Here is a 23,817-nt window from a genome sequence, read left to right as displayed (position 1 = left end):
AAATTTAATCAGAATTGATTGTAGTTTCTCATATGGGCCATTCCCATGAATATTCAAGCCCAATATAGAATTTTACAAATGCCACAATGAATGACATATGGCTCATAATCACAAGATCAATTTGAGATGGATCAAGGAAGAAGGTCTCTCTCTTGATCCAATAATAAACACCAAGGCATGGGGAATCAAAAAGGAATAACCAAGGGTATATCTAATCTCCTTTATCTAATCCATCATTGAAAGATTCTTCAAGAATATAGTTGGTTGGAATGAAAGTGGAAGAAGCAAGATTAAGTAGGATAGATACATTTGAATATAGAAGGAAGGTCATGCATGAGGATGTAGATATCAAAAGGAGAAAGTGAGTAGACCAGGGAAGTTATATTTTTAATGTGCAAAGGGAATATAGAAATATGACAGGAAAAATTCACTACAAATAATTTATTCTCAAAGAAAGAAACAAACAAAAAGAGCATTTTGAGTATGCCACAAAAGTCAAGCAGTTCAGGAATGGATATTAGGACATATGTAGTGGATCATAGATTTTGTAGATGATTTTTTGATATCTCAGATGTAAAATATAGGGATTTGTTTCAGGGGTATATGACTATAATATGGAAGCAACATTCACACAGAAAGAGCCCACTCACTGTGTGATATCCCCTGACTTAATGTTTACTTCTAAATATTGTATATGTGTCAAGTGTAATTGATGTCCAAATTTTAAGACTTTGTTATCACCGAAAAAATGATCATCTAGCCTAATTTACTAGATGGATCAAAGTACACCATGTATATCCAATTTTACCATAGTAAAATTGCTTTCATTGTGATAAATTACTTAATAAACCACCTTTGTTAAGTAATTTATAATAGAACCCATGAAGAATAATTAAATAAATCACTATTTATCTTATTTTCTTCTGGGAATAATTAATTAAACCATTGTTAAATTATTATTCCTTGTCATATTTGACCCAATTATGAAAAATAAAGAGGTAAATCATTAATTATCTTCTTTTTCTCTAAGAATAATTAATTAATCACTAATTAATTATTATTCTTTGTCAAATTTGACTAAATCCCTTGGGAATAATTAAATAATTCTTATTGGTTTATTATTCCTTAACTAATTCCTTGATATGATAAATAAATCATTTATTTATTTATTATTTCTAAATAAAAGTTTAAATACTTTTTCCCTCCTAACCAAATATGATAAAATATTCCAAGTGGTTATGCCAAGAATGGGGTTAATAAAGTTTTATTATTGCTCATTATTTGAGCGTAACTCAATATTTTGTTATAAATAGAAGGGTTTTCCACTCATTATTCACTTTTGATTATTTTCATTATTGCACTCTGTTATCACAAAATCAAGCACTGAAGGCTGCTAATCAGTCAGACTCTGTGTAACTATTTCAAACCAGACTTTTGACTAAGGCTTAGCCTCCTTAGCCTGAGAGGGCTCTCTCAAAGGGTTATTGATTTTAAATATTGATGAGATGGCTAACTCTTGCAAAGTAAATTTAACATATAAATTGGCTGGACAGACCTTACAAAGATTTCCATTCGGCTCATGGAGTTAATCATCATTTCAGCAAACTATAAAACCACTCATTCATAGAAGTCAGGGCATGTAATGTTTAAACACTCAAGACACCTCTCAAATAAACCTCAACTTACAAATACACACAGGAAATCAGAGCAGCAGAGTGAATTCTGAGTGATTGTGTATCTATGAAGCTGTAAAACATAAAGGATAAAACAAAACCACATATATCTTGAGCATCTGAAACAATGTATGAATCCTGAGAAGAAAAAGCAGTCCTTTGTATTACTGAAAACAAGTTCTTACATAAGCCAAAATAAACTCTGTTTCTCAAAAACATCCAACCCCCATTACATCAAAGTTTGATCTATATATAGAGATACACCCTTAACTAATTTGAGCTTCCTCCTCCAGCATGAGGGGAGCTCGATGACTGCTACTAATTACCCCTATCTACCATTTGTTGGAAATAATACTGAGAGGGGGGGTGAATCAGTATTATCAAGCAATTTACCAAATCTTCCTTATTTGATCTTTTGAATTATTCTTGCATATCAGTACCATAAAATAATGAGCATGAATAAAGAAAATAGACAGTCACACCAAAGAACACAAGATGTAAGGTGGAAACCCAATGCGGGAGAAAACCACCTGCTGCAATATGTCTCTATCTTCTTTCAAGAAATTCTTTTTACAATGATTTTGTACTGGTGCAGTCCTTTACCAGCACGCAGGCTGCAACCTGCAGAGAGCTACAACTCTCTCTCGTTTTCCAGTCTCTCCTGGAAGGGAGCTACAACCCCCTACTTCTTTTCATGAAGAATCAAATGATCAACAAGTATACAACAGATACAGTCCACTACAGATATCAGATCAGTAATTACAGAAATAACCCAGAACACCTTATGAACAGAAATATACAGTCAACAGATCGTCTTAAGACAGGGACGCATATTTTCTTTCTGTGACCTGCGACTGGACGCAGTCTACCTTCCACTGTTCTGCATGCCGACGCACTGTTCCTCTATGCTTTGCTGCGACCGGCGCACCCAGAAACACTATCGCGCCGTGTCTTTTGCTTCAGAGACGCACCCAATAACACAGTCACGCCACGTCCTTTGCCTCCGAGACGCACCTGAGCCTTTACTGTACTGCGTCCCGGCGCACTTTCCCTTCACTGAACCTGCGTCCCTTCAGATATAAAAGATATGAGGACTTCAGAACCAACCCAAACACTCAGATCCACAGATCTGATCATGTGCCATAGAGATCACAGTCCATTAGAAGATTCGCCTTCATAGATCTGGACTAGATCTCACCAAAAGATATTCAACCAAGATGATACTTAATCCAAATGAACTCCTTTGCTTTATATAGGCAAGCTTCTCCCCAAAACATGGAACAATACGACGAGCCGACACCATAGAAACACAAAAACGTCGGCTAGATACCACGCAAGAAACCCCCACGTGCTTTTCCCTGCCTTCAAATGTGTGCACTGGGCGGACGCACCTCCTGAACGGCTGGCCGGCGTCCCTGGACGCGGGTTCTGTATGGTATACCTGCGGGGACGCACTTGCTGAACATATTTCCTGCGTCCTTCTTGATTTATCACCTGAAAGGGTTTGCCATCAAGGACAAAACCTGAATCATAATGCCAACACCATTTAACTAACTCATTAAATACATTAAGTGCTGAGCTGTAATTACAAAGAGTCCCAACTAAACTAAAACTCTAATTCTATCCTCCTCGTAACATGATTCTTTCTTGATCCTTGACACCTATCTCCTTTCAGTTTGGCCGAGATAGCTGAGAGAAGGATGCAATGAACAAGCTAGCTTTGGATACTGAATGCGCTGATGGTTCATTAATCATAAGGATAAAACCCCTGTTTTTCCGGTCCTTGTCTCCCACCATTCTTCAAAAATTAAGCAGCATGTTCCCAGCTCTTTAATACCCCAAAAATAATGAGCATCACCATATTCCCAAATGTGCTGGAAGCTTTGTTGATTGAACAGGTGTATAAGCCAAAATTCTTCGTATGCATCTCCTTCCAAAACCCTAACAACCGGTAATAAAGTACCTTTATCAAAGCTTTAACTTAAGACAAAATATTTCACCTTTACAAAAAGGAACACTTGTCATTATCTGAATGGCTATGCTAGCCTCATGTGGTCTCCTTAATGTTCCTTAGGTATTTCCTTTGATAATTTTCTGATCCTACCATCAAACTGTTTGTCTTCATCATAAAACAACACCTACAGCAGTTTCGTAGCGCGCTACGAAACTGCTGTTTTTGCTAAAACAAAGTGTATTTGCCTTAAGGAATTTTTTTCTTGGACTTTTGACTTTTTAAACCTCCTTATTCAAATGCGTTCTTTACCACGAGCAGCATCAACTTTCCTATGAACCCATTTATGCTAGGCCTGTAACTTAATAATCTTCATGTTGCTTATTGCTTCATTAGTGACCTGCATACAGTTATCTTTGAATGAAATGAGCTTTTCGGCCATAGACACTCCTTGCTAAACTTCAATCTGATCTTTGATTACAGCATGTATTCCCTTTTCAACATTTCCACTTGTAGTTCAAAACTAGTGACTGAGATTGGATTGTTTAGCTTCAGCTGCTACGAAACTGCTGTTCTGGCTGAAAACTATGTCTTGGGACAGAGCTCATAATTTCTCACAGAAAATGTATTTGGAAAAACTGAAGGAGGTTTTTTTGAACCAATCCGTGCTTAACAAAAACCTCTTTTGGTTTTTTAAAACACTACTCTATCTGCCCAGAATCGATCTTTGAAGAAGATTTGTAAAACAGGAAATTAAAAACTGCACCTACAGCAGTTTCGTAGCGCAACTTTTAGTCACTCGTTTCTCCCAGCTCATAATCAATTTGAAGAAACTGAAAGAGGTTTTTCTAGTTCAGTATGTTAGGAATAAAAACCTCTTTCAATTTTCGAAAATATTCTTTCAGCTGCGCTAAATACCTCCTGGAAGTTGACTGCTTAAAACAGAGAAATATGCCTGTAACAAACATCACCTACAGCATCTCATTAAAACTAATCTCGAGATATTCAAGTAATATCCCAATTTTAGCATCCTCTGATAATATTGACTGAACTTGCACCAAACACTAAACACCATCAGCAAGGCCAGCAAACAGATTTAAATGCTCTATGTCAACAGCAAGAACAAGCTCCTTAGGATATCTTTCTGTTCTTCAAGACTTTTTTGCAAATTATAAACAAGAAAAGGTGGCAAAAGCCCGTTCTTCTCAGAAGTCATACTGCCATCTTTATATCTTCATCTGAGGGTTTTAAGTGTGCAACATGATCAACAGAAATCCACTCTGCCTTCACAGTCCCTATGATGTTCTGATGGTGAAATTATTTTGAAACAAAACCGTGAATCTGTCTATTCTGCATCCACCTTCAGATATTGCAGTTGCATATTGAATTAACAGCTGTTTGGAAGAGCTCCCTGTATGAACATTATCTTGCCAATGTAGCGGGATTATAGGAAAAACCTTGAGAATGAAACACAGCAGTATTATTTGTATATTGATGATAAGATCCAGCACTGTGACATGTCGAGTCAGATATTCCCACAGAACCCATAGGAGACAGAGGTGATATGGGTGGGCTATGGTTGTGTTGTTTTGCTTCCCTGAATATAGCTTGCCTCTCAACATCAGGCAATGAACTCATTTCCCCAATTTCGTAGCGCAGCCAGTGCAAAATATGAATTATGCGCTACGAAATCACCTAAAACATGCTGCGCTGCGAAACTGCCAAAAGGATTTATGTGCTGCAAAACACTTTGTCCTCAAGCTAGTGTGAGCTATTTTGGCATCAGAATTTTCAGTGATAATAGTGGCTCCACTTGGGATAGTGTGCCCTTGTGGTACACTAAGAACCTGCAGTTCCAGTGCCTTATCCATTTATGACAAATAAAAATTTATTTAACAAACATCTTCTTTAAGTTCCTTGGGCCTTCACCTCGGGCTTAAGCTTGATGATCACTGTAGGAGATAGAAGTCTATATCTACCACTACTAAAAAAAAAAAAAATTGCTCAGTCAACCTTGAGCTTATTTGCATTTATCTTACCTACCTACCCTATCAGCTGCAAGCTCCACTTGTAGCTCAAGCAACATGATATTTCCAATGTAGCCAATCATTTATCTTATCTGACATTTGAGTCCTTTGGCTGTGCTTGAAACAAAAATAAATCAGATACTGAAGTAACCAAGGCAGCATGAGGTGTAACTGTTCTTCAACATGAAAATATAACTGGAATCCTGAACAGTAAATCTTTTCCATGTATTCAGCTATAGGGTCAAAAAACACATGGTTAGTTTGCTGATTCTCATAACATTCTATATCTTCAAACAACTTATCCTCAGCCACACCAAATTTATTTGATATACTATCCAACTGCCTTTCTGAATGATGCTCACAAACAATGTAATTTTCCTCACTATTATGATTATTATTTGAAGTAAGCTGCTGCAAGGAATTACAAAATTGAACAAGCTTTTCCTCTGCCTGAGGGTCGTAAAAACTATCTTCCAGTACTTCTTCTTGCTGTTTGCAATCGATTTCATACTCATGATGATCTGAAGCCTGACAAATCTGCTGTATCTCTACATCAATATCAAAGGATGAAACATGGGTTTCACAAATAAACCCCTGCTGATCTTCATGCTGTGTTTCATGGGATGTTATATCTTCTCCTTGGTGCTGGAATGCATTGTTATGAAGAGCCTCTAAAATTTCTTCATCCGTGAATTCATCATCATCATAACCATCCTCTAAATACTTAATAAGACTTAAAGAATGTCTACAGCAATCTTTAAGCAGCAATAAGGAAGGATAACCTTCTTTATACATTTCACAGAATTCATCATGAAAACTAGCAAGCGAATATATTGAACCATTTTCCAGACTTTTATACCAAGACCATGCTTTTCCTTCTAAAGTGGTCATAAACATTTTCATGAGACAATCTTCAGGGAAATGAACCTTAAGACTGCGTACATGCATATGGAATTTAACCAGATGAAGAGCAGCATTGTCCTTCTTTTCATCTTTAAATATTGGAAGATCATCTAACCAATCAACCTCTGGCATAGGATTTGGAAAACCAGGGATATGAGACCGATTCATAGGAGCATACCTGGCATTCATTCTTGCAGTGGAATTCATCTTGAAACTTCATCAAGCTACTGATCTTCTAGCAGTGGAGTCACCTTCTAATTTGTTATTTGATGTGTGGAGTCGCCAAGGTAGTTTTGCAGCCTCAAAAAGATGTTTGAGCTCCTGCTACCTTCAGAAGTTCAGCTTCATAATTTCGGGAATGAATAATCTTCAGGCTCCCGGCAGACGCACCAAAATGTTATCACAAAATCAAGCACTGAAGGCTGCTAATCAGTTAGACTCTGTGTAACTATTTCAAACTAGACTTTTGACTAAGGCTTAGCCTCCTTAGCCTGAGAGGGCTCTCTCAAAGGGTTATTGATTTTAAATATTGATGAGATGGCTAACTCTTGCAAAGTAAATTTAACATATAAATTGGTTGGACAGACCTTACAAAGATTTCCATTGGGCTCATGGAGTTAATCATCATTTCAGCAAACTATAAAACCACTCATTCATAGAAGTCAGGGCATGTAATGTTTAAACACTCAAGACACCTCTCAAATAAACCTCAACTTACAAATACACACAGGAAATCAGAGCAGCAGAGTGAATTCTGAGTGATTGTGTATCTATGAAGTTGTAAAACATAAAGGATAAAACAAAACCATATATATCTTGAGCATATGAAACAATGTATGAATCCTGAGAAGAAAAAACAGTCCTTTGTATTACTGAAAACAAGTTCTTACATAAGCCAAAATAAACTCTGTTTCTCAAAAACATCCAACCCCCATTACATCAAAGTTTGATCTATATATAGAGATACACCCTTAACTAATTTGAGCTTCCTCCTCCAGCATGAGGGGAGCTCGATGACTGCTACTAACTACCCCTATCTACCATTTAACTAACTCATTAAATACATTAACTGCTGAGCTGTAATTACAAAGAGTCCCAACTAAACTAAAACTCTAATTCTATCCTCCTCGTAACATGATTCTTTCTTGATCCTTAACACCTGTCTCCTTTCATTTTGGCCGAGATAGCTGAGAGAAGGATGCAATGAACAAGCTAGCTTTGGATACTGAATGCGCTGATGGTTCATTAATCATAAGGATAAAACCCCTGTTTTTCCGGTCCTTGTCTCCCACCATTCTTCAAAAATTAAGCAGCATGTTCCCAGCTCTTTAATACCCCAAAAATAACGAGCATCACCATATTCCCAAATGTGCTGGAAGCTTTGTTGATTGAACAGGTGTATAAGCCAAAATTCTTCGTATGCATCTCCTTCCAAAACCCTAACAACCGGTAATAAAGTACCTTTATCAAAACTTTAACTTAAGACAAAATATTTCACCTTTACAAAAAGGCACACTTGTCATTATCTGAATGGCTAAAATAGCTTCATGTGGTCTCCTTAATGTTCTTTAGGTATTTCCTTTGATAATTTTCTGATCCTACCATCAAACTGTTTGTCTTCATCATAAAACAACACCTACAGCAGTTTCGTAGCGCGCTACGAAACTGCTGTTTTTGCTAAAACAGAATGTATTTGCCTTAAGGAATTTTTTGCTTGGACTTTTGACTTTTTAAACCTCCTTATTCAAATGCATTCTTTACCACGAGCAACATCAACTTTCCTATGAACCCATTTATGCTAGGCTTGTAACTTAATAATCTTCATGTTGCTTATTGCTTCATTAGTGACCTGCATACAGTTATCTTTGAATGAAATGAGCTTTTCGGCCATAGACACTCCTTGCTAAACTTCAATCTGATCTTTCATTACAGCATGTATTCCCTTTTCAACATTTCCACTTGTAGTTCAAAACTAGTGACTGAGATTGGATTGTTTAGCTTCAGCTGCTACGAAACTGTTGTTCTGGCTGAAAAATATGTCTTGGGACAGAGCTCATAATTTCTCACAGAAAACGTATTTGGAAAAAATGAAGGAGTTTTTTGTGAACCAATCCGTGCTTAACAAAAACCTCTTTTGGTTTTTTAAAACACTACTCCAGCTGCCCAGAATCGATCTTTGAAGAAGATGTGTAAAACAGGAAATTAAAAACTGCACCTACAGCAGTTTCGTAGCGCAACTTTTAGTCACTCGTTTCTCCCAGCTCATAATCAATTTGAAGAAATTGAAAGAGGTTTTTCGAGTTCATTATGTTAGGAATAAAAACCTCTTTCAATTTCTGAAAATATTCTTTCAGCTACGCTAAATACCTCCTGGAAGTAGACTGCTTAAAACAGAGAAATATGCCTGTAACAAACATCACCTACAGCATCTCATTAAAACTAATCTCGAGATATTCAAGTAATATCCCAATTTTAGCATCCTCTGATAATATTGACTGAACTTGCACCAAACACTAAACACCATCAGCAAGGCCAGCAAACAGATTTAAATGCTCTATGTCAACAGCAAGAACAAGCTCCTTAGGATATCTTTCTGTTCTTCAAGACTTTTTTGCAAATTATAAACAAGAAAAGGTGGCAAAAGCCCGTTCTTCCCAGAAGTCATACTACCATCTTTATATCTTCATCTGAGGGTTTTAAGTGTGCAACATGATCAACAGAAATCCGCTATGCCTCCACAGTCCCTATGATGTTCTGATGGTGAAATTATTTTGAAACAAAACCGTGAATCTGTCTATTCTGCATCCACCTTCAGATATTGCAGTTGCATATTGAATTAACAGTTGTTTGGAAGAGCTCCCTGTATGAACATTATCTTGCCAATGTAGCGGGATTATAGGAAAAACCTTGAGAATGAAACACAACAGTATTTTTTATATATTGATGATAAGATCCAGCACTGTGACATGTCGAGTCAGATATTCCCACAGAACCCATAGGAGACAGAGGTGATATGGGTGGGCTATGGTTGTGTTGTTTTGCTTCCCTGAATATAGCTTGCCTCTCAACATCAGGCAATGAACTCATTTCCCCAATTTCGTAGCGCAGCCAGTGCAAAATATGAATTATGCGCTACGAAATCACCTAAAACATGCTGCGCTGCGAAACTGCCAAAAGGATTTATGTGCTGCAAAACACTTTGTCCTCAAGCTAGTGTGAGCTATTTTGGCATCAGAATTTTCAGTGATAACAGACTCACTATTGTAACTCTGATTATTTTGATTGTTGCACACCATTTTTGCTAGGTTTACATATTATAGAGGAGAGAGACGCTACACAAGATGAAGACATTTGAGGATAGCCAAGAACCCATCCCATAGAGGGGGACTGGTAACATTTATTCATTCCCTTCACAGGTGTTATAATAAAACTATTATTTGTATATCTGATTTCCATTGGATAATTGGAGTTATTACTATTTCTTTTTATTGTTTAACTATGATTGTGGCATCGATTAGAATTTTGGCAGGTTTTGTTTCTATCAGTTGCTGCAAATATACAATGTTTAGTAGCTATTTATATTGTTGATAATGTTTTTCATCCACAATCTTAAGTGGGTTCTTTTCATATATCTTTGAGAAGAAAAAACTACAACAAAATTGGCAACTCTGCTCAAGATATTCTGATTGTTGCCAATCACAATATTGGTGACTCTACTGCTTTTATACTTTAGATCCAAAAATGTGGGTGATCTTTGGTTTTCAACTTAGGGTTTCTTGTTTTTTTTAGTCTCTTAATGTTTCCTATCTTTTTAACCCTAGATCTATTTAATTTCTTACTTTTGCAAGCTTTTTGGTCTTTTCCGCAGGTCACAGGAATCAGCCGTGACAGAGATGACAGTTTTTTCCGAGATTTTCCAACCAAGGATCACGGAGACGAAATCACATTTTTTAGCCCAAAAAGTGTGATCTGGGCTCCAGAGTGCACCTTTCAGCCCAAAAAGTGCGATCCCACCTGAAAACAGGTCAGTACTTGCGATTTATGGGTTTTTGGGTTTTTCTCAGATCTGTTTCTGGGTTTTGCTGAGAGCTGTCTGTTGGGTTGCTTGACTTCTATCCCATCCCTCTTAGGCCTTCATCTACTCTGATTTACTCGTCAAAGTGGAATTTAGCCCCCCTTAGGGTTTCTAGTATGCTTCCACCTTTATAGGAGGAGTTTAGCTGAGTGAGTAGTCTGAGTTTTTGCAACACTTTCAACCATATTTTCCAAATTTGTAACCTTATATTTTAGATCTATAAATATATTTTGTCACCATCCATTGTTTCACTTTACAACTTGTTTGGTCATTGGCCTTAGGGACCCATCAGTTTCCCTAGGTGTTTCACCCATCTCCCTATCGTTTTGCATCAATCTTCCTCTCTGGTGTTTTGTTGTTGACACACCACTTTCCAGCGGCCTACTGTCACTTAATCCCAGTCACACCAACAATTATATCTCTTAACCTTTTTAGTGTGTTTTCCATCGATTTAGCCTCCAACTAACATAATGTGTGCAAAACTAGTTTAGGTGGGGTTTAGTTAATTGTTTTGCTACTCATTTTATATTATTAGTTTCAGTTTATTTTCAGCAAACGTTTTTTTTTTTACAAACACAATCTGGGCTTAATCAATAAATACACTGACACACACAAGCACACCTTAAGCGAAGGGCACTTGGTTTACACCGCCAAGCCAAGACTTAACATAATAAATTTATATCCCTTCATCGAGACAAAGGCATATTGTTGATCTCCCTTCACCATTTTCATGTCACGTGTGTCTTACCATCATTGCACCACCAAGGCATTTATCATGGAGACTATTAGGCCTTCAACCATGAATTCCTCTTGGGCATATTACCCCCCCCATCGGGTTCGAGATTATAGCCCTTTGAGTCTCCATACCGACTCTTCTATTGGTTCATCTGATTCCTCGTCTGATTTTGAGCCTCCTTCACCACATATTGTCACCATGTCTAGACCCACAACTGGTGTAGGAACCGAACCTAGTGTTGGCTTCAATTCTATCCTGGTGGTCACATCAAGCGGAACAGTCTCAGGAACCATTCTGGCAGCCCCATGCTCCCCTTTATGGCTGGGTTAAGTCTACCAGATTTTAACCAGTTGATAACTGACCTCATACACCATGATGCTGGTTGGCTTGCTATGTCAACTAAGCTTCCCTCAAACATCCCAAAGTTTGAGGGTAATGCTGAAGAGGATCCTACCAACCACGTTCGATCCTTCCACATGTGGTGTTTGTCCAAATCCATTACCAATGACTCCATTCGTCTTTAGCTATTCGAACACACGCTCACTAGAGATGCTACAAAATGGTATGTAGACCAGCCCCTCACTTCTCATTCCATTTTCACAATGCTTTGTAAAGCGTTCCTCTCATATTTCTAGTTACCTCTTCGGTACAACACTGGTATAGAGTTATTGACCTCATTCTGTCAGTCCTCTGCCACTCACCTTTCTGACCATGTCTAAGAGTGGCATCCAAGGAGGAGCACATTTCATTTCCTGCCCTTCGAAGACCGTGTCTATCTTGATTGGTTTCTTAGGAGCCTTTTAACACCCAGTGGAAAATATGTCATGTCCCATTTTCCTCAAACCGAGGAAGAAGCTCTCCAAATCACTCTAAGATGTGACATGATTTATGTGCAATCCGGTTATGTCTATACCATCATTCCGGACCTCCCTTGTCCTGGAAGTGCCAATGCACTGGGGGCATCTCACGCCACCGACGATATTGTTAGAACCCTTTCACACCCTTTTCCATATACTCAGTAAAGTTATGACTATCTGCGGGGGGGCACCATTTCCTTTAACACTCATTCCCCTCCTACTAGAAACATGTTTTCAGGACCCCAACCTATCTACGAAATTGTTGCTCCTCCTTATGCACAAATGAGTGCTCCATCCCCTCAAGAATTAATGTTGTAGCCTCCCATGCATCCTTAGCCCCAGCAACCATCGCCTCTTCAGGGTCAAGTTTTTGCACAACAGAGTGTGACCAATCCCCAAAATTCGAAGAAAAACAATAAGGCGAAAGGTGACAATGATAACCAAGGTAATCGAGGTAATCAACCTAGTGAACCATAGGGGAACCAACCTAACACCAACCACCAGTATCAGGACAACCAACCCAAGCAGAACAAGGTTACCTATATGAACAAGCCTTGTGCATGTTGTGGTGTACATGGCCATTATACACATGAGTGTCCTCTCTTACCCCAAATGCACCAAATGTGGGAATCTCAAGCAACTTATAGAGGTCAACAATCGCCTCAAAATCTTGCACCATCTCGATCGGTAGTGCTTACAAATCCTTTCCCTCAGTAAGGATTTGTAGCTACTGAACCTCAACCCATTCAAGTAGCCCATCCCCCCTAACCTTCTGGTCTAGGTGACTACCATATCCTTATGATGAATTCGTAAGAGGTTAACCCCTCCAATATCAACTTGCAAACTCGGTCATGTCAATATGACAAGCCATCAACTTCGTCCGCCACTAAGTCCAAAACCAAAGCATCTACTGAGCCTCTTATGACACCAAATGGTTCGTTACAGATCCCTCAACCTAAATTTGAGGGCATTCCCAAGATCCCAAAGGGACCATTACATCGTAATGCGACTTCCAATTGAGCTTCCCATACATATAATATAGTACATGACTTGGCGCAATCACTTGCTACGATGTTGGCACTAGAAGTACTCCATTTGTGACCATCTTAAAAGAAATCTCTACTAACGGCCTTAGGTGTAGTAGATCCTTTTGACAATCATTTTATTATCTTACCTGTTGATACATCAGAACATCCCCCATTTGCTTCATCTATTGCTTTCCAGGTACCAATCTGAGTCTATAATGACATCATTTCCAGATGCGTTATTGATGAAGGTGCATCCACCTGTGTGGTGTCCACTACCATTTGGAAAAAACTTAAGTCACTTGAGTTGTCCCCCTCCACCATCACTTTACGCACTTGGGACAGACATTCCTCCCAACCCCTTGGCATGTACCGCAACTGTCGAATCACCCTTGCGGGAAAGACTGTCCATGTCAACATTGAGGTTATTGATGCCCCTTTGGATTATAACATTCTCTTAGGTCATATTTATACATATTCCATGTCAGTTGTCGCATATTCGGTGTTCTGCAAGATGTGCTCCCCTTATGAAGGGAAAATCGTTACCATTGATTAGTTGACTTACTATGAGGTACATTCGATCAACTTCCAACTCCTCAGAACCCTATTTTTGCCATCCCAACTTAGTCCTCTAGATCCACCCCCCCAGTACCTCCTCCATTTTTGGGTGCCTCTCCTATTTTTCCACCAAGAACTGTTACTCCAGATATCAACCATCTAGGAGCTATTTCGCCAGGAAATTACCTTGTAGGCCAGATACCTTTCTTATTCCCCCCTCTGAGAGTATTTTCTATACCTTTCATGGCTTCATTGGTCCTTCCTAACATGACTTTAGTTATCCCAGTATGGTACATCGATCCCCCTGCAAACATTCTTCCTAGTCAATTAAGAACTTATCATGCTTTGACCCTAGTTCAACCAGTACCGATAGCCCTCCTGCTGCTTCAGTTATATCATAACCTCAACAGGAACCCATTCCTATTGCGAAAGCACCAGGACATGGAGGAAAAGATAAGAGGAAAGAACCTAAGGACAAGGCTCCTCCACCCCCAAAGGTCCGAAAGGCCCGAAAACCATCCCCTCGATGTGCTTTGTGTAAAGTTGTTGGCCATGCCACCAATAATTGTCTTGAACTTCCTCAACTCAAACCTTTACTTCATGAAACATTCCCTGAGTCAAATATCCCTAAAGTCCATGTTAACTTCCCGATTCCATCCAATAAACTCAAAATGTTACACACAAATCACCCTTATGCCTTGTGTGATCATCATGGTCACTATTCCCATTGTTTCCCTCGTCTTGATGAATTTTGCGATTTCCTTGAAGTGCTTTGTGAATACGAGGCCACTCATAGTGGAACAGCTACTCCTCTACATGTGGATTTTGGTACCCCTAATCAACCAGAACAGGGGGACTCTAGTCCCACCATCTTGATCCCTCCTCCCGATGTCGAGATGACGGACACCGTAGGCCATATCCTTTACCTGTCGTCATCGTTGCGTTCCTCAAAGGAAAACCTTTCTGAGGTTTCTACACATGCTTCTTTCGAATCTCTTTCGACAGAATCCTAGGTCTCAACATTCGTAGATCATCCATCTACTAGCTCGTCGTCTACCATTCAAGATGATGCATATGTGAACCTTATTTCTCAGGTTGATGCACCAAGTAATGTCGTCGCATCATGTAGTCATTCTTCCTCCCGTCCTCCCATCTTCTAGTCTGATGAGGACATCATGGAAGCTATGTCTACCCCTGATTACCCTTGAACTTAGGCAAGGGGGCATATTTTTGGAGGATTCTAAAGGCCATTTCTTTCCTAATTATCCCAATGCACTCTACCTCAAGAAAGTTTTCTCATAGCATATCCCTTTTATTTGCATGTCTTTTTTTTTGCCATGAAGTTAGGTAGATTTCTTCATCTCATCCGTTGTGTTTTGCACCTTTCATATGGATCCATCATCCACACTTCATATCAGTCATGTCGATGGTGTGAGTCGCTTCTCTCGGAATTTTGCCTCAGTAGCCTAGGCCATTTTTACCCCCTTGCATACGGTAGTCCTTTTGAACGGCGTGTGCATTAGCTCTGCCACCAATAATCAGGCTGAATATGATGCAACGATAGGTTATTTAGTCGATGCCCTTACACATCACCTCTTTCATCTTCATGTTCATTTAGATTCTTTGCTACTTATTATGAAATTGAATGGTGTTTATCATGTTCATAACCAAATCTTATGTAGAAAATATCTACGAGTTAAGTTGTTGGTACGTGAATTTGAAACCATTATTTTCAATTATGTTCCTAGAGCCCAAAATAACTATTTAGATACCATTGCAAATAACATTATGGATTGGAATTTATCACATGTATACCAAAAACGACAACCATAAACACATCACATGGTGAACCATCATCATCATATCAAAATTCATAATCATATTATGTACCATATAAGTTTTTGGATCCCATAGCTCTAAATACATCCAGTACGCCCATAGCATACTTTGGGGGAACATAGGCCCTTACATATCCTTATCATCCTTTGGAGGATATTGTTCCAAGTTGGGACGAGATGCTTGAATCCATTTTTCAAGCACTCGGAACACAACGGTGCTCCACAAACTTCTCCTGCTAAGTGGCATCATTCCCACCTCTGCACACTAGATTAGTCCCCTCCATCACATATGCTTGTGGGAAATATCCCATGCTTTGGGGCATGATGGTTTTCCCCAAGCCATCTTCTCAATTGATTAACATAAGTCTCAGCATAGATCCCACTAGATCTAGGTATGGTCAATTATCCTCCCATTCCTTGGATAGCTTGTCCTACTAGCCTTTGTGACGAGCCATATGCACATCGCACATTATATACGTTTAATACCATATATTCAAATATTCTACTCTATATACACATAGTCCCCAAGTTTTACTTAATGGGTGAGAATGATTCTAGACCCCCTCTAGTAGTTCATTCACATTTTCCTCTTCCCTTAATTCTTCACTAGGAACCATCGTTCCAAGAAGCATTAAGGCTATCTTTAGTCAAGTAAGCCCACTTGTTTGAAAGTCACAAATCCTGATTATGATGGTTTGATTTTTCACTACGATCTCCACAAGATTTAGGGCCTTTTCCTCCTCTCGAAGTTCACCACAACTCACTTAGCAAATGAATTCAAATTTGAGGGAAAACGTCATTTCATAGAAAAATCCCCAAATTTTCTATCACCCATTGCAACCAAACCGTAGCTCAGTTTGACAAACCATTAGTACTATTGGAAAGATCTCATCAAGATATATAATGGGTCTTCCTCAGTTTTTTATGATTTGATACTTCACCACGAAGTCATTTTTCCAAGAAGGGCCACTTCGTTGCCTCTCAAAATCAAATTTCTTCATAAAGTGACACTTGTACTTTGAGGACCACTTCCTCTTAGTACTTTTCATACTATGTGTTGATTTTTTTCATGAGTAACCATCATTCACTCATGTTTTCATGATCCCCACCGAGCATATTCTGTGTGGCAGTGTCATCGATTCACCCTAGTTCAGAGCATCTATGATGAGCTACCCTTGCATCCATTGAGTCTGTTTCACATTCCATTATATCATGTCACAATATTCCATCCATATTTGCATACCGTTCATCTTGTGTTGACCATTTTGGCCTCCAGTCATATTGTCCCCATCCCCTACGGAGTTGATTCAGTTGCTACCAGGTCAACCATGCACTTGATGATATGACAAGGGAAGTCATTTGTTTGTCCCTTTGTATCACCTTCCCCATTATTCTTGGTATTAGTCCATCAGTCACATTACTATTTTTCCTCGTGCCTTAGTTGAGGATCCTCATTGCCTCATCTCTCATGGGCCCTATTCTGTCGACATTAGCTCATTTATTCCAGAATAATGGCCTAAAGGGCAATGTATCTTGGTTCCAGCTTCCATCCTTGTTCGGTGCCTCGGGTCAAGAAGAGGGATTCATTATTTCCCTTTGACTTGGTTTTTTCATGTTCGTGATTCATACATTTAATGGTCTAGTGATGCAGCAGATTGTACGAGTGATACCCGAGTCTGTGTGAGATGTTTCAGACCTCATAAGGGGGTGGCTCTTCAAGTAGCCCCCCACATGCCCAGACGCATTCCTATTATGCTATAGCCTCAGGTGCAGTTTCAAAAATTTGATGGGTTTAATTCTACCAATCATAGTGTTCATAGCATGCGTGCCTCCTTCAGATGATCCATTCAGTTTTGTAGAGCCCTTCCCTGTTCAATAGGGCTTCTCTGGTTGTTCTACCCTCCCTCCCACCCAATTTTCGAGGGAAGGGCCATTATATCTCATGTACTCAAATATTATTGTATTTAGTCTTGGCTCATATTTTTCCAGGTGCATTATTTATATGGAACACATTTTATTATTTTCTGGCTTTGTTATGCCATCATTTCATGTACCATTCAACATGTACTTCATTGCTCAGTTTTATGTTTCTGGGCGCACCATTATTTTTGTACTAAGTTATCTCGGTGGGTATGGGTATGCCTCCCCCACCTCATTGACATCTGGTACTACAACATAAAAGGATACTTGCAATGGTCTCACCCCCTCTATCCCCATCCTCTTTCGCTTCAACTTTAATGGTCTCTCTCTCTCTCTCTCTCTGACTCCACTGTGTTGTCTAGTGATTGTGTCTTTACAACGTACTTCAGTCATGTGTTTTGTTCCTAACACTTGTATGTTGGGGGCCAATTTGTTATCACCAGAAAATTGATCAGTTAACCTAATTTACTAGATGGATCAAAGTTCACCATGTAAAGCCAATTTTACCATAGTAAAATTTCTTTCACTGTGAGAAATTACTTAATAAACCACCTTTGTTAAGTAATTTATAATAAAACCCATGAATAATAATTAAATAAATCACTATTTTTTTTTATTTTTTTCTAGGAATAATTCATTAAACCATTGTTCAATTATTATTCCTTGTCATATTTGACCTGATTATGAAAAATAAACAGATAAATCATTAATTATCTTATTTTTCTCTAAGAATAATTAATTAATCACCAATTAATTATTATTCTTTGTCAAATTTGATTGTTGTAACTCTGATTCTTTTCATTGTCGCACACCATTTTTGTTGGGTTTACACATTATAGAGGAGAGAGACTCTGTTAGTGTCACTCTTCTCTACCTTCCACCAGTGATCAAATATTCTTTTACCATGTCTGTTAGGAGTCTCAAGGTCAAATTTCATCATGTCATTAGGTTTACAAAGTAAAATTTGGTCACTGGCTAGTTTGTCTAGAAACGTTTTCATTCTTTTGGGAAAATCACAAATGTTGGTCGCCTACCTCACTCAGATGAAGGTGTTATAATAAAAATAATGTTTTCATTATATCAGTCATCATCATCACCATTCCACTCGGTCTCATGTCTTCATTAAGTCATTAGGGTTTTCAAGTTCCATCTTCATCATGTGTAAATACAGCATAAAACGAATCATGACAAGTAGCTTTTTGACATTAGCTTGATGAATTTTCACAAGTTATTCATAATTTTAGTCTCAAAGGTTCCAGGAGAATAACTTTTAGTGTTCAAAAGGTAAAAATGCAGCTTAGGTTTCAGCTCTCCAAAGTGTCTCAGTCTTAAAGGTGAAAAATCAATTTTTCAAAAGGTATGTGGGGCCCATTTCTTTTCAAAAGGGAAACATACTTGCCTATATAAAACCAAAAAGCCCAAAACTCACTTCATTTGCCTTCTATTTCGCTTTTTTCATTGAGCTCTCTCCTCCATTGGCAAGAAAAACATGAGTTTTTAGGCAAAAAATTCAAGGCGCTATGCTTCCAGAGACTATGCTGCGCTTCTGAGGCCGACGCTATCCTTCTGGACTTTGCACCACGCTTTGGAATTGCGCTTGTGCTAGAGAAGCTCAAAGCCTTCCAGAAATCAACCAAAGTCAAAATTGAAGCTCGCAACCTATTTTTTTGCTAATCTAGGCTTGTATACAAGTAAGTACAACACCTTTCTTACCTTTTCCTTCAGCAATATGAATTCAAATGCAAGATTTCATCATCTATGGTTTTAGGTGAAATTGTCATGCTATAAGCTACGGTTAATGATGGTTATTCTAGTTCTGATATGCTAAACACGTAAATCTTTCATATTACACCTATATACATGTTTAAAATACATTTTGACCCACTGAACCAACTATAAATCATCAAATTACCTCACCTATAACTAAACCCTAGCTCATTCCTAGCAATTTGGGTAGTTTGACTAGAATCTTTGTTTCTTATTTCTCACAAACACTCCATTCCATCATTTCACTTCATTTAAGTTTCATGAGTTTCTTACAGTCCCTATCCATCTCCTAGAATTTCCCTTACCATTATTTCCACTCCATATACCCATCATTTCATCTTTTCACTCATCCCTCACTATTTTTTTCATTTTCCTGCTTCTAGAGTTTCTATCATCTGGAAGGAGATTTTTCACTAGAGAGGAAGAAACACCATAATGGAGGAAAAATTCTCAGATATGAACCTATCAATTGCAATGAAATCAATACATCACCCTTCATCAAGCAGTGTTTTGAAGATGTGAGTTGTCTAGAGTTTTGGAAAAGGGTCTGTGAAGTTGGTTTTCATGAAAAATTGACAGATTGGATCACCACTCATTTGAAAGGGGAAATGGTTATCATAGCTCAGATTGAATTCACAATTTTAGTGGTTTCTATTTCACTTGGTACAGGTATACCAGATCACGAAGAATACTAGTTTAAGGGCATGAATTTAGATCTTGAGCATTACAGGTCCTTCTTGAAAACACCATACAGAGAAACCCATACACACGTCATGATCATACCTTTTAGGAACCTGTTGGAGGAGTATTCTCCATTAATTAAGTTTGTCATGAAATTTTTCACATGCGAGGCAAGGTTTTCTAGATTGTATGCCTATCACATCCTGCTTCTAATGCACTTTGGAGCTCAGAAATATCTCAACATGTGAAACTATTTGTGTAGAAGCCTTGTCAAGATGTCCGAGAAGGTACAGGTGAAAAACAAAGAGCACTATCCTATCATTTTTCACCATAGTTTGATCAAGACTATATTCCTCCATCAGCTTGCAGAGAAAAACATGACATAGGATTCTTTCATGGAGATAGAAATGGAATGAGTCTAATGTTTCAGTTCAACATCCAAACATGCCAACACAACAGATGGAGGTTGTATCATCAAGCCAACTAGTGGAGGTTCCTAAAGAACCTAGACCTGAGGTGACTAGGATGTACCAAAGAGGAAAAAGTCTTGAGTTTGCTTCTCATGTTGAGAAAGGGGCCAAGCCTGCTACATCAACAAACATGGATCGCTAGTACATGATAAAGATTTGATTGAGCATGAGTATGAGTTAGTGGACTTGGAAACATAAAAAAATCCTTCAAGTATGCAACAGACTGTCAAATAAAAAGACTCTCAGATCAGAGAAACCATGGACAACATGGTAAGGGCAAGGTTTGTCATCTCATTCCTAGAACAAGAAAATGGTAAGGTAAAGGATAAACAACTTATCATGGAAAAAGAGCAAGATAAACTGTTACAGAAAGAAGCTAAGGGAAAAAAGACCAATAAACCTAAAGAAACCAAAAAAGAAGGAAAGAAAAAGAGGTGAAGAACCAAAGTGCTCAAGAAGGCATTGAAAGAAGAGAAAAAAAAAGAGTTTGTTAGATGAAAAACTAGATATGGGGGACAAAATTGCCTTAGTGATAAATGAGGACAAGGAGTATTGGTTAGATAAGGTTAATGACCACTTGGAGAAGCTTCTTAGAAAATCCAATAGATATAACCAACTACTAAGGCACATGGCACATCACTACCAGACCAAAAATATGATTTGTAACATCAAGGTAAAACAGTTGGAAAACAAGCTCAAAGAAACCCTAAAAGACAAAAATGAGAAGGGTGGCTTAGAGATTCTTGCTGAAGCATCCATGAGGGCTTAACATACCTCATTTTTCAGCTCATCACCAATTTTGGAGGAATTCTGTGCATTTTTTGTTTTTTGGCTATTTTGGTGCCTAATTCAGAAAATTGGCTAGTGACAGAAGCGCAACGCCTCGGCGTAGGACTTTTTCCTCAAGAATCCAAATGATAAATGGTTTGCATTTTTGGAAATCCCATGGCATCCTCTCAAAATCCATTTCATCAGATTTTTCAGAGAGTGCCCAAATTTTGAGAAAAAGGAGGAAAAAGTGGTAAAAAATCAACATTTTTCCCCTCTTTTTTACAGGTGATTCACTTCTAGAGACACCTTGGGAGAATGAATTTTTGAAGGCCTTCCCATGGGTAATTTTCAAAAATTAAAGGTGTTATGGAAACTAGAGTTGAAAGTATAGTTGAACGTAATTCCATATACTAATTTTAACCTCATGAAGGCACCTTAAAGCGGGCTCAAAGTCGGCACTGTGCTTCTGCAAATTTCTGTCTTTTTCATTTAAATTTCACTGTGTAAATTTCCTAGTTTTCAATTTGACTTGGTCAAAGTCAAAAATCTTGATGTAATTGAAGTTATTTCAAGGTTAGATGATGTAATAATGAATAAATGGACATGATAGGTTGTTTTTTTGGTTTAATAGGCCTCATTAAGGAAGTAAAATCTAAAACAAAGTCTACAAGAAGTGTTTGTATTTGACCTTCTCACTCTCACCTATTGGTTGAGAGAATCTTGGAATCAGTTCCACCACCTAGGAATTATACTCCTGAAGGTCGGAAAATGGTTCAATTGAGTCCATATTTATGATTTATTATTCAGAGAGAAGGGTTGTACTTTTGTGGAGGAGGCTTGTATGTTTATGTTCTTTTCAGCTAATACAGGAGCAGTTGCAGCTATATTTCAGGAACTCTAGTTCAGTGAGTCTATGGTGTTTTTTTAATCTTTATATCAGTTTCTAATTGATAAATCATCTCTCTTTACATGATTTATCTTCTTCCTATGAATTCCTTTCATTTATATAGACAAGAACCTTGAATTTGAGTTCTATTTATGTGGAATTCATACTTGTGTTTCCTCTCTTATAAAGCTAATGAATTCATGCTTTTTCATGCTCATTAGTTTATTTTAAGCTCACAAATCTATGCTACATTTCCAAACACTCGAATTTCACCATAACACACTGATATCTAGCTCCTATTTATACTTGTCTCTACATACTTGAAGCCTTGACCTAATTACCTGTTCTAAACCCTAGTCCAGCAAACGTAAAAACCCTAAACTCACAAGAAATTAAAAAAACTCATATATCTAGTGTAAAACATGTCTCTTTACATATATACATTGACAAATACTTTGAGAGATCCCTCTTTGGTTCAGTAGGGCTAGCTACTGAGCAGAAAGTGGTTCGAGGTTACCTCTTTCAATCTCCTCCTCAGCCTAGGAAATTGTAGAGGATAACAGACTCTACACAAGCTGAAGACGTTTAAGGATAGTTAAGAACCTATCCCATATAGGGGGACTAGTAACATTTATTTGTTCCCTTCACAGGTGTTATAATAAAATTATTCTTTGTATATCTGGTTTCCATTGGATGATTGGAGTTATTACTATTTCTTTTTGTTGTTTAACTATGATTGTGGCATAAATCAAAATTTTGGTAGGTTTTGTTTCTATCAGTGGCTACAAATCTACAATGTTTAGCAGCCATTTATATTGTTGATATTTTTTGTCATCCACGATCTTAAGTGGGTTCTTTTCATACATCTTTGAGAAGAAAAAACTACAACAAACTTAATTGGAACTAGTAAATCAATATTGTGTTAGTAAAAAGTTACTTGATGTAAATATATTTTGTTAAGTTATGAATAAAAAAACTAGAAAATAATTTTACCGTTGCAAATGGCTAAAGAGAGAAATATGGACTGCAAGCTAGTGGTTGAATTTATTAAACCTTGGATGTAAGACCTGGGCATCTAGTATGAGGATTATACAACTTAACCATGGAGAATTTATTGATCAATAAATTCCCCAAAATGATAGGACATTGTCTTAGGAATTTGGTGAAGTGGAGCTCATTAATGAGCTAGTAACTACCTGCCGCCTAATGGATAGTCGATGAGATAGTTACCAACTACCAACAAAATCCTGAAAAAAAGGGTCCTCCTATCCTATATTGTAGTTAGACCCACGCGGTGTGTGCCCAAAGTGGTGGAGGTATAGTGGATAGGAAGGGAAAAATAAGAAGGACAAAGTTTTGATGCTTGTTTTGGAAATCCACTAGAACTTGGGGGGACGCATCCAAGAGGAGGAGTCAAGGTTGGGAGGAGAATTGCATCTCTAAACTTATTTTCCAGAGTCATAGACAAGTGAGTATTTTTACTAACTTGTATCTTAAATAGTTGATACTTGTTTGTAAATTACATTTAATAATTTGATTACCAATATTGTTATTACAATTTATATAATTTATATATGTGCATGCAAGAAAAAATAAAAGATAGACTTTATTTTCTTTTAGTAGTGTCCTTGGACCAAATTCTCGCCAAGAATGTGCTGATGGATGTAGTGGTTGCCGAT

Source organism: Pinus tabuliformis, chromosome 5_1, assembly GCF_031772625.1.
Source record: "Pinus tabuliformis cultivar Carrire ecotype Pingquan chromosome 5_1, CPIR1, whole genome shotgun sequence".
NCBI lineage: Eukaryota > Viridiplantae > Streptophyta > Pinopsida > Pinales > Pinaceae > Pinus > Pinus tabuliformis.
The sequence above is the reverse complement of the archived record's forward strand: the minus strand, read 5'-3'. Positions refer to the sequence as shown.